Raw genomic sequence first — 7,758 nt, forward strand, 5'->3', positions numbered from 1 at the left:
AATATCCATGAACCTGTGGAATGAGCCCAGAACTGGGAAGTGGCAGACCAAGGTGTGGTCCTGCTCTGCCTCAACATCCCTGTAGTCTGGGAGAGTATGAGCTGGGCCTCAGCTTTATGATCCATAAAATGAGAGGACTGGGATGAAGCTAACTGATTCACTCACCTCTTCTTCCAGGTGTCCTCAGTGGTTCATGGGCCATGAATGAGTGGAGCATGGAGATTAAGAGCAGGAACTCTACGCCAGACTTCCCCAGGGTATAGGATGACCAATCCTTCCAGGTTCACCTGGGACTTTTCTGGTTTTAGCACTGAAAGTTCCATGTCCCTCCCAGGGAACCCTTCAGTCCAAGACAAACCAGGATAGCTGGTCACCCTATAGGTTTACCAAAGTTTGCCACTCACTAGCTATATTACCTTGAGCAAGTTACTTAAGTTACTTGTGCCTCAGTTTCCTCAATGTTTAAAATGGGATTCTGACCAGAGCTACCTCCTGGAATTGTTATAAGTCTTAAGCATGTTCATATTTGAAAAGCACACAGAATAGTGCTTGGCAGATAGAATGCACCATATGAGTGTTTATTCAATAAATGCTATAGCCATTTGCTTCCTGCTCAAGTTGGGGAGATTTCTCTAAAAAATTATTTACAAAGAAAACAAAAACAAACAAACAAACAAATACCTGAAACACAGGAGTAAGAAGAACTGTCCTGAGAGAGGAGACGGCTTCTGAGCCATTCTGATATAAAGTGGAGGCACAGCTACCAGGGAGAATTAGGGCTGTGTGTGACTCATGGAAACCACCCACCCCTGACAGAGGGACAGAACCCACCACCCAGTGCAGAGAAGCCAGCAAGCAGCCGTCCTCAAGATTTTCTTGGGGCTTACGGTTTTCAGGGAAGGAAGCTGTTGTCTGATCCAGGTAACAGCCAGATCATCACTTCCAGAAAGTGTCATGGAAAGGAACTGNTGCAGAGAAGCCAGCAAGCAGCCGTCCTCAAGATTTTCTTGGGGCTTACGGTTTTCAGGGAAGGAAGCTGTTGTCTGATCCAGGTAACAGCCAGATCATCACTTCCAGAAAGTGTCATGGAAAGGAACTGAGTTTAATGTCACTGCCTGTTCCTGCTAAAACCAGGACTGGGGCTACAGGGTGGGGAGAGGGACGAGCCCTGGGGGTTTTCTGGGGATAAGACAATATCTCCTCAGGGCTCTGCACCTCACCTGAGACAGAGCCAGAGCTCACCTCCCTGCAGCTGGCCGAGGAATCCCTGCCTTCCACACACACCCCCACCATGCCCCGCTGCCCGGGCAGTGTGGAGCAGGCACCTGACTAGAGACTGAGTCCCTAACAGCATATCTATCCTCATTAGCAACCACTGTACACTTAGCCTGGGCTGAGCCAGCTCTTGCCCTCCAGGAACTTACTGTCTACTTGGCAGACAAGACTAACAGGGTCCCCAGACCCTTCACCCAGCCCTTGCTTCTGCCTTTGATTTTTTCATCTCCATCTGTCCTGCAAGTGAAAAGTGAAACGGAGCAGCCACTAAGCCATCTCTTCTCATGTGTCCCACGCAGGGCTTGGCACAGCGGCTGGCACCTTAGAGATCCTCAATTCCTCTTGGACAAATACTGACTCCGTAATTGAAAGGAGAAACTGTTGAGAGCTGCACTGTCCAATATGGTAGCCACTAGCCTCGGTGTGGCTCTTAAATGAATAAAAATTAAATTAGAAATTCAGTTCCTCAATCGTATTAGATATACGTGCTCAATAGCCACATGGGGCTAGGGGCTACCATATTGCACAGCACAGATATAAAACGCAGAAAACACTTTCTATCATCACAGAAAGATTCATGGGACTGTGCTGATCTAGAACATGTGAAGAAAAGGGGAGTTATTAAACCAGAACAGATTCTCTTAGAAGCTGCAACTTCCAGGATTTTAGGCTTTTCGAGACTGAGACTTAGGCCAGAATTGGCCTGGCAGACTCTTAGGAGATTATATTGATCCAGAATGTCTTCCATGTCTTAGGAATTAACTAATTTCACAGGTAAAGACTGATTCCAGGAGAGGAGCTTTCACAAAGATGTTATGAGCTGAACTTCCGAAGCCCCTAAAATCTAGCTCCCCCTCATCCCAGTGTGACATGTTATGATAGGAAGATGTCAGGAGAAAGAGGTGGAACGAGGGAACACCACAGGAGGGCCAAGATAAGTGAGCTCCCTACTGTAACTCCATCCCCCTCTGACCTTTGCCTTTTTTCCTGGGAGCTCTTGGCAAAGTACAGTCTTTAGCATCCCCCAAAACACTGAAGATACAGACTTTACCAGCCCTCTGGCTCTTTAGGTCTTTCCCTAGGCCCAGCATTATCCAGTCAGCAGACAAATGCCAAAACTATATATATCAGACTGGGAGAAAAGCCAGGAGACCATATAAGGGAAATAAAATAGAAAGCTAAACACTTTCTAATCTTAGAGCAGCCAAGACTCTGACTCTGATCTCTAAGTGGGGACCCCCTATAGGCCCCCCAAATATACTGATGTCATCTGAACCAAGCAGAGCCCCAGAATGAACTCTGGCAGAATCCATTTGGAGAAGCAGCCAGGCAGGGGAGGAGACTCAGCTCTGTCCCTGTCACCAGGCATCTGAAGGAGAAGCAAAAAATCCTGCGTGAAACTGGACAGAAGGTTGTGAGAAGCCCGTGCACGTCTCCATTCTGCAATAGAGCCACCTTGAAAATAAATACAGACCTTATTTATAAAATGATGACAATAGCCAGGCTTTACACAGGGATTTGGCTTTTACAAAAAACTTCTCCATATAGTGTTTCATTTTTCTCAAGAGTCCTATGAGGTAGTTGCTATGCCCATTTCATAGTTACAAAATAGGAGGACCAGTTTGAGTAAAATATCTGTCCTAAGTCACCTGGGTAGAAACTCAGCTGGCCTTCAGATTCTAAATCTCAGCTAAATTAACAAAGGAAATTTAACTGAGAGGAAAGACAACAATATTTTTAAACAATGCTACTAATAGGCAACATTTCTTGAACATTTATTATACAGAGCTAAGCATTCTACATGCACTATCTCATTTAATCCTCACCATGATCCTATGCGGCAGACACTACAAGCCAACCCATTTCACAGGTGTGGAAACTAAGGCTTAGAGAAGTTCAACAATTTGCTCGTAGTCACACACCAAGAAAGCAGGAAAGATAAAGATTTGCTTCAATTTGTTATAATGTGGGTTTATAGGCCACATTATGGGGTCATAATCTTTTCAAGTTTGAATGAGGGAACAGAAAATTCAATAGAAAATGTCAAAGAACAAATTAGCTTGTATAATAACTTCTAAATGGCCCAACTGAGCAGCTCTCTGAATACCCAGATGATTAAAGATGTGGTGGAGTGTTTCCTTCGGCGGTAGGAAATTGCCTTTGTTTTGAGAAATGTTTTCTGTCCCTCCTGCTCGCTGGGGTGAGACCGTGGGTAGAGGCTTAGAAGGAAAGACTCCAATGCAGGCATGAGACGGTAGAGTGTGACACGTCTTTGACCAGATAATATGTCAGCACCTATGGCATCTTTCCCCAAATGTCAGCCCATGGAGAGTCGGGCCAGACAGTGTCACATTCTGCCAGCTGCAGCTATGGGCAGGGGCATTGGGCCTGGTTCCTGTGGCCCACAGCCCATCCATCAGCCCCCGAGCCTGCTCCACAATTGCAATGCATCTCTTTGAAGCAGCTCTGAGGAAAAATAGCTCCATCTGCTCACCACTAGGTAATAAATAAAATGGAATTGGAGCAAAATGGATGGAAAGCAATTTTTGGAAGATGAATTTCCAAAAGAGTTGGCCACCATTTGCACACCTGTTCTGGTGCCGGAAGTGGCTGTCTGAGACCCTGCCAGGCCTGAGGGCTGGAAGAGGCACTGATGGGAGAAGAGAAGGGTGCTTCCTGGGCTAAGGGCTGGCCAGGGAAGGATTCTTGCAAAGGACATCTCATTACCGACTCCTCCTCCTTCTTCTCTCTGTCCTTCATCTTCTCCATCGCCATCATTGTCATCATCAGCAGCAGCAGCATGGTTAATTGGTTAATTGGCTTACTGAGACCGTACTATGTGCCAGCCCTATGCTGAAATCTGTTTACCTTCAGATGAATTACCTCCTTTTAAGTCTGATTGAGACCTGCCCTGACCACACTCCATCAGACCGCACTCCCCGTGGCATTCTCTATGGACCCCACTTTGTTTCATTTTTCCTCATATCTTTTATCACCTTCTAACTTACTCAATAACTAATTCATTCTGCTCATTGTCTATCTTCCCCTACTAGAATAGATACTCCTAAAGGCAGGGAATTTGTTTAATTTTTCTACCACTGTAGAAAAATTATTCTCACTGCTGGGAATAATTCCTGGCCAATAGGAGGCATTCAATACATATGTGTTGAGTAACTGAATGAATGATCCCCTGGAATTCTCTACCCCTGTGAAACAGATCTGGCCCGTGCCTTTCTCTCCACACTCATCTCTTGCCTCTGGCTTCACTACATCTCATGCACATCCCATCTAGTCATGGTTCCTCTTCCACCAAAGCTTCTGGCCTCCATCCTCGGTGTGTGCGGTTCCTCTGATCTAATGTGCTCCTCTGCAGATCTTCCCAGGCAGGCTGCAGCCCTTCCTTCAGGACTTGCTTCCCTCATGTTCAGAGGAGTCACCCCCGTTATTCTTCTACTCCTTGTTTACTTCTGGCAGGGAACCTCTCACACACTGTGATTATATGTGCTCATTTGTGAACTGGGAGGGTGGACATCTGTCTGAGGCCCACAGGAGCAGAAGATTTGTATAGATCTCCACTGTAGCCCCAGAGCCCAGCACGGGCCCTGGCACAGAGGAAGTGCTCAAGAAACAGTCTTAACCCCTTTTATAGATGAGGAAATTGGGGTGAGGGGCTGAGATTTGACACTAGATCTACATCGAAAGCCCACATACTTAGGCACCAACTCATGCTGTTCTTGGAGTTTCTATGGTTCTTGGTAAGGTCAGCCATGTCCCTCCCTGTTATCTGCCCTGCTTCCCGGGTGACCTACCTCAGTACCCCTTTTAGGTAATCTCTTCCTCGTTCATTCTTTCAGTGACTGTGTATCGAACACCCCTGGGCCAGGCGCTTAACATGGTCAAGGGAGATGGGATCCTGGCTTTCACGAGCTTCATTCTAGTGAAGAGACAAATGATAACAAGGAAGAAAACAGAGCCTAAAAAAATTCAGAGCAGGATAAATGCTGTGAAGACAATAGAAATGAGTGATGTGGCAGTGCGGTAGAGAAGTAAATGGCCACTTTAGATAAGGTGTTTACATGTCATTCTTTTATCTTTGCCCTCTCTGCAACCAGAATAACCCTCTTAAGTACCTCTCTGCATCACAGGCAGCTTTTAAGGGACCATTCTGCTTAGGCTGATCTTTTGCATCAGCCCAATAAATGAGACCCTGTGTCCATCAGAGCAAGGCACAAAATGAGAAAACAGGACCCCTGCCGGCCCTGGGTCAGAGCTCATGGTGAGGCCTTGTATCTGTCTCATGGGCTGTAAATTGCTAGTGTTACTGACACATCTGTGATAGGTCAAGCCCAGAAATCATCCACAGCAGATATGAGGGACTTCTGGGTGACCTGTTCCTTCTGCTGTCTGGTCATATGTGGATAATTTAGAGCTAACTGAGGTTTTACCTGTAATTTCAATGTCCTGTATCAAAGATGAGGCTTTTTCCAATGAGCGTAGAAGGGGCTTAAAATGCAGGTACATGTTGCTAAATAATCTGTTTGTCTGAAAGCTCACTGAATTGGGCTGCTACTTAGATATAACATAAGGAAGAGCAACTTTGGGGAAGAGAAATGCACCAAAGCTTCCTCTGGAGATGGAGGGCCAACTGCCTGCCCCCTCTCTCTTCTCCAGCCCAACCTCACGATCCAGACTGAGGGCATGGAGTCCTGGAGACCAGGGTTCTGAGCTGGCTTCATCAAGCACCTGCTTTGTGACCTTAACATGTCTTCCTCCTCGCTAGACCTCATATTTTCTATCTGTACAAGAGAGAAAACAAGCTTTATTTTACCTTCTTCACAGGGTGGCTTGAGGCTGTGACTACTGACCCCATCTAACTTCTCCAACTCTCCTTCTACATCAACCCACCCCTATATGGCATGGTTTATGCATGGCAAAGACTTTAATAAATTACTATCAAGTACATTTATCATTGAATAAAGTGGATGTATGGATGGATGAATGGATGGAGCACAATCAGCTCAAAATGTTTCAGGGTGGCTTCCTGAAGGCAGACAAATGGAAGGGAAGGGGACTCGCAGTGACTAGGGGAAGCTGGAGCGATGTGCTATTTGGCCAGGAGACAGGAGAAGATCATCTCCCTTCTTCATGTCACCTTTCCCATATGAAAGGGGCAAAGAACTGACCAGAGTGGAGCTTTTGACAATAAGAGTAAAAGATTATAAAAACAAAGTGAGAACTATGGTTTCTCTACTTTTCCTGAGGTGGGGAATGGGGAAGATTGTTGGACATAGAAGATTTTAAATGGTTTTTGAGAGGTGCAGAGACTTCTGTACTGCAATGCTCTCCATCTGTCTGTCTCTTGGTCTCTCTCATTGGGCTGGGCCAGGCAATGCCCTAGCATGGACTTTCGAGTCTAGGCTCCACATAGACATCAAGTGTCTTTGTGGAGCACGGGAAGGAAAGGAGGTCAGCAGACACAAAGTCAAAATGGAAGTTGGGACAAAAATGTAAGATGTTTATTTTGAGCCTAATGAAGCAAACCACACTTCAGGAAAACAGCAATTATAACTCGACAGTAACAGATTGGAGGTGCCGTTGCCGCTGCTGCAGCCACAAACAGCGTTGCTTCCTGGGCCTACCTTCCTCCAGGAGCCGGCAGCCTGCTGGAGACCAGGCTCAGGCAGCAGGCGGGCGGCCTCAGGGAAAGGGGACCCAAGCCACTCCCCGGGGCCCAGGCCCTACCCAGAGCCCTGCAGACCCGGCCAGCTTCCATCACCACCACCTCTTCCCTCCCCACAGCTCTGCACTCCTCTGCGTGGTCCAGGGTCTCCCAAATGTCACTCATTCACATGCCACCTTCACCATTTTTGCCATATCAACCCACCATCTTTACCTATTGTTCACTTAATTTTTTTTCTCAGTTTGATTTCTTTTATTTACCTAGGGATACTATAAAAAGAAACTTAACCTATAAAAATGTATCTCTTGTCATAGCTAATTAGAATGAGCACACAGCTACTGAAATAAAACCCCTTCCTCCAGGTACCGCCTAAAATCTTGCACACTCAGAGTGGTCCCCATGCCAGGCTTGATACTCAGTGGTGAAAGTTGATCCCAGATTAATTTGCATTCACGTCATTATGATTTCAAGGCCCGAGGTTCTTTTGGAACTAAGATCCTCCCTATCAAAAACTCATCATGCTGTCATATTTTCATGCACTCATGAATTCCACAGGTAAATACAGAACATCTACTAAGCACCAGGTGCTGTGTTAAACATGTGACATACAGCAGTGAGTAAAACTGACCTGACCCAAACACTTCTGCCTTTTTGGAGCTTATATTCTAATGGGCAAAACAGATGAATAATAAACATAATAAGGAAGGAAGTTATATTGTAAATGAGAAAGTAGCAAGTGTGGTAGGATTAGGAGATTCTAGAATGAGGGATTGCAATTTCAAATAGATGGTCAGGTAGGCCTC

Source organism: Galeopterus variegatus, unplaced genomic scaffold, assembly GCF_000696425.1.
Source record: "Galeopterus variegatus unplaced genomic scaffold, G_variegatus-3.0.2 Scaffold1251, whole genome shotgun sequence".
NCBI classification, from domain to species: Eukaryota; Metazoa; Chordata; class Mammalia; order Dermoptera; family Cynocephalidae; genus Galeopterus; species Galeopterus variegatus.